General features: G+C 43.4%; 1 pseudogene; it reads left to right on the top strand.

Annotated features, from left to right (window-relative positions):
• The first annotated feature begins 3,501 nt into the window (after positions 1-3,501).
• On the top strand, positions 3,502-4,361 carry LOC113886833 (annotated as a pseudogene).
• The last annotated feature ends 754 nt before the right edge of the window (positions 4,362-5,115 follow it).

Raw genomic sequence — 5,115 nt, 5'->3', positions numbered from 1 at the left:
TAAACCTGTGCTCTGCAACAAGAGAAGCCACTGGAATGAGGAGCCTGCACACCGCAACTAGAGAGTAGTCCTCACTCACCACAACTAGAGAAAGTCTCCTCACAGCAGCAAAGACCCAGTGCAGTCAAAAATAAATAAATAATTTAAAAAAATAAAATTTAAAAAGGCTCTCTGAACAACAGGATGAGGACATCTTAGAGATCAGGGCCAAAATCAAATGTGATACTTCCAGAAGAAAACTGTTGATGTGATGGACTCTGTTCTAGACAGGATGATGTATTTTTTGGCCCCTTATCTCAGCATTTCTATGCCACGTGCAGGGCTGGTGCCTGGAGATCCACATGATAACATGGGACTTCAGTCAACTCCTATGTGCCCCATGGGCCTGTGTTTTCTGTCAAATGAGGAGTCATAAGCACCATTCTGATCTGTCACAGGTTGACAGGTTTTCTGAAGGTTATAACACTGTGAAAATAAAGTATCTTTGAGAAATTACATCAGCCCTCTCAGAACATACTTTGAAATTACTATCACACAGAAGTTGTTTCTTTGGAGCAAAGGTAATGTCAGTGTATTAGTCTTCTCAGATTGCCATAAAAGAATATCACAGATGAGTGGCTGACACATTAGAAATGTATTTTCTCACAGTTCCAGAAGCTAAAAGCCCCAAATCTAAGTGCTGGCTTGGTTAGTTTCTCCTGAGGCCTCTCTCCTTGGCTTGCAAATGGCCACCTACTCATTGTGTCTTCACCTGGTCTTTCTGTGTTATTGCTGTCCTAATCTTGCCCTTCTTAAAAGGATATCAATCAGAGTGGATTAGAGCCCACTTGACCTCATTTTAACTTAATCACCCCTTTAAAGGCCATATCTCCAGTTATGGTCACCTTCTGAGCTACTGGGAACTAGGCCTTCAACATCTGAATTTGGGAAGAAAACAGTTCAGCCCAGAACAGCCAGGCACAAATTTTATCTATTCGTCTACAATGTGGGGAGAGGAGGAATGAGTAGGCTAGATCTGGGCTGTGCTGCTTGGCTGAGGAGCCCTCATCTGGGATGCACAGATTGCTCAATGGTGGTTACGACTTCGGCAATGAACATAAATAATCATGACCTTATCATTTTGGTTAAAAATAATAATAATAATGCCTGCTCATTAAAAAAAAAAGCCCCTCAAAAGTGCCAAGAAGCACAAAGATGAAACATTTTTTTAAAAATCACTCTAGGGGGCTCAAGATGGAGGGGACACATGTATAGCTAATGCTGATTCATGTTGATGTATGGCAAAAACCATCATAATATTGTAATTATCCTCTAATTAAAACAAACAAAAACCTTCTAGAAATAAAAAAAAATTATTCTAAGTCTCACCACCAAGAAATAACCATTTTCTCTCACCATGTTTTTCTACACATGTAGAGTTAGAAGGCAAGATTAGTGGGTGCAGAGACAGAGAGAAAGAAAAGCAATTACACAAATGGGCATATACTACATATCTTAGTTGAAGTCAAAGGTGTTGAGTTTATCTTCAATGACATTAAGAGGAAAAAAATAAAAGGATGCTGTATGAGTCTCCTATCGCTGCTGTAACAAATCAGCACAAACCTAGTGGCTCAAGGCAACGCTAATTAACACCTTACAGCTCTGGAGGTCAGAAATCTGACACGGGTCTCACCAGCCTCCAGTCAAGGTGTTAGCAGGCCTGCTAACATGCTCTAAGGGATGTTGTGTATTCTTGCCTTTTCCAGTTTTCAGAGGCCCCTGCCTTCCTCAGTTCCTGACCTACTTCCTCCATCTTGAAAGCTAATAACTTCAGCTGAGTTCTCCCATCTTATCGATTCTGACTCCCTCTTCACTTTGAAGGACCCCTGTGATTACACTGGGTCCACCAGACAATCCATGATACTCTCCCTATTTTAACGTCACTTGATTTACAACCTTAATTCCATCTGAAATCTTGATTTTTCTTTTGCCACGTAATGTAACATATGCACGTGCATGCATGCTCAGTCCCTTCAGTTGTGTCTGACTCTGTGCGACCCTATGGAATGTTGCCGGTCCAGCTCCTCTATCTACGGGATTCTCCAGGCAAGAATACTGGAGTGGGTTGCCATGCCTCCTCCAGGAGATCTTCCCAACCAGGGATCGAACCCACATCTCTTACATCTCCTGCACTGGCAGGTGGGATCTGTGGCACTAGTGCCACCTGAGAATTCCTAATATATCCACAGGTTCTGGGAATTAGGACCAGGACATCTTTGGGGGGTAAGGGCATCCTTCTGCTTGCTGCAAATGCAAAATGTAAAGAAACAAAAACAAAAACTGCTGAACTTCAGCTAAATTTTTCATCACAACACCTCCACTTTAAATTTTTTCTTAATTCTCTAAGTAAAAAATGAAAAAAGAAAAACCGTTATCAGATAAAATGCTTTTGTTTACAAGTAACAGAAACCAACTTGAACCAGCTTGACCAATAAGAGACTAAATCAGCTTACAAAAGAGGAAGTGAGCTCTGGCGCCCTGAATACAGACCTAGTGGCCCCACAGTCTTCTTACCTCTCTCCCCTGAAATATCCCAAGGCTCATAATACCTCTTGGTATTCATAATTACTAACATTTGCAAATACTTATTACCTGGAGTACAAGAAAGAGGAGAGGGCTTCAGAGAGGATAAGTAAACCACACAAGGCCATCCTGCCAGGGGTCCCAGGTCACCCAACTCTAGAAGCCAGTATCTTAACCACTGTCAGTCCTCACTGACCTGTGCTGGTGGGGACACTGTGGTGCAGAGACCTGCCTTCCTGAGTGCGTGAGTAGAGGCTGGCGGCCCAAGTTTCCAGGTCTGGTGAGAGGCACAGGCCAGCCCTCAGCCTGTCAATTACACATGACTATGGAGCTGCACCAAGATATTGCCAGGTTGCCTATTTCCTTCTCTTCCCTCTGCCTGGCTGGGCTAATCTGGGCCTTGGCAATGTGCCTATTGCTCGACAGGCTGGTCTGCTACCTTAAACAGCTTGGTTTCCCCAGGTTAAAATTGTTTGTTCTTAGGATTTCCCTGGTGGTCCAGTGGCTAAGACTCTCTGCTCCTAAAGCAGAGGTCCTGGGTTCAATCACTACTCAGGGAACTAGATTTCACAGGATGCAACTAAACAGATCCCACATACCACAATGAAGATCAGAGATCGCCTGTCATGCAATTTGGACCCGGGGCAGCCAAATAAATAAACATTCTTAAAAAAAATATCATTTGTTCTTGCCACCTTTGGGCCACCGGTGCACAGTGCACAGGTAGAGCCTCCTCAAGGGGGCCTCTCTTTAGTGTGCGGTATTTAGCAGGAGCGCTGGGAGGGGTTTGATGATGTGCAAAACTGCGGCCCAACAAAGGCTTCCGACAGTGTCACTTCAGTGGTGGCCTGAGGAAGAGGTAGTGGCAGCGATTGGCGTTGGCAAAGAAACGCGTTTGAGCCAGGACCAGAGTCTGCAGCGTACTCTCCGCCCACAGAAATGAGCCGTGAGGCTGCACCAGCGTTACCTACTGGAACCTCAACACGTATGCCATTCTCCCAGAGCGTGCCTGCCCTGACTGGCACCGCTGTGGCCAACAATGACCTGGCAAGTCTTTTTGAGTGTCCGGTCTGCTTTGACTATGTGTTACCACCCATTCTTCCCTGTCAGAATGGCCATCTCATTTGTCTCAACTGTCGCTCAAAGCTCACACGTTGTCCGACTTGCCAGGGCCCATTGGGGTCCACTCGCAACTTGGCTATGGAGAAAGTGGCCAATTCAGTACTTTTCCCGTGTACATATTCCTCTTCTGGATATGAACTAACTCTGTGAACTAACTCTACACAGAAAAGGCAGACCAGGAAGAGCTCTGTGAGTTTAGGCCTTGTTCCTGTCCATTCCCTGGTGTTGCCTGTAAATGGCAAGGCTCTTTGGATGCTGTTGTGCCACATCTGATGCATCACCATGAGTCCATGACAACCCTACAGGGAAAGAAAATAGTTTTCCTTGCTATAGACATTAATCTTCCTGGTGCTGTTGACTGGGTGATAGTGCAGTCCTGTTTTGACTTTGACTTCATGCTAGTCTTGGAGAAACAGGAAAACCAAGATGGTCATCAGCAATTCTTTGCAATTGTACAGCTGATAGGAACACGCGAGCAAGCTAAAAATTTTGCTTATCGACTTGAGCTAAATGCTCATAGGTGGCGATTGGCTTGGGAAGCCACTCCTCGATCTATTCATGAGGGAACTGCAACAGCCATTATGAACAGTGACTGCCTAGTCTTTGACACCAGCATTGCGCAGCGTTTTGCAGAAAATGGCAATTTATGCATCATTGTAACTATTTCCATGTGTTGAAATGGCAAACAAACATTTTTTGGCCAGTATTTAAAACCACTGCATTCAGTTTCCCAGAGAATAAGGCACTTGTCTGCCTACCAACCAGAAACCTTTGTTAGGTGGAAGCTAGACACATGATGGTAAATCAAAGGAAAGGCTGTTAAATACAGGGAAAATTTGCATGTAATAACATTAATATATTTAAAAATAAGTCAACAGTAAACCACTGAAAAATATAGATATATTTACATGCAACATGGGCATCTTTTGTATTAAAAAAGGAAGCATTGTAAAGCAGTGCTGAATCTGTGTTTGCTGTAGATTGAGTGTACTGTTGAAAAATGCTGGGTTCTTCTTTTTGTTTTTCGTTTGCCTCTGTGTGTGTGTGTTTAGACTTTTTCCCTTTAACTGACAAGATGTGTTGAGCGCCCTTGGACCTCTGATATTCCCCTACGTGAGGCAATACATAGTGCTGCTGCTGTCTGTGTAGATTTTTTTGTGTCTGTATTTGCTAATTTTATTAATTCTAGTTTTCATTAAATAAATTTGACTTTCTTTTCTATAAATAAAAAAACATTAACTGTTCTCATCTCCAAGTGCTTTTACACATGTCACTGGCACATTCTGTCTCCCCTTCTTCTGCTTGGTTAACTTAATATCCTTTAGATTTCAACCAAGATGTCACTTACTCAAGGGCCCCTTCCTGTCATCCTCAACTGTGGAAGGCTAATTAACACATGTGTGCCTGCTAAGTCGCTTCAGTTGTGTTTGA

This window comes from Bos indicus x Bos taurus, chromosome X (assembly GCF_003369695.1).
Source record: "Bos indicus x Bos taurus breed Angus x Brahman F1 hybrid chromosome X, Bos_hybrid_MaternalHap_v2.0, whole genome shotgun sequence".
Taxonomy (NCBI): domain Eukaryota; kingdom Metazoa; phylum Chordata; class Mammalia; order Artiodactyla; family Bovidae; genus Bos; species Bos indicus x Bos taurus.
This window is presented reverse-complemented; position numbering and strand designations above follow the sequence as displayed.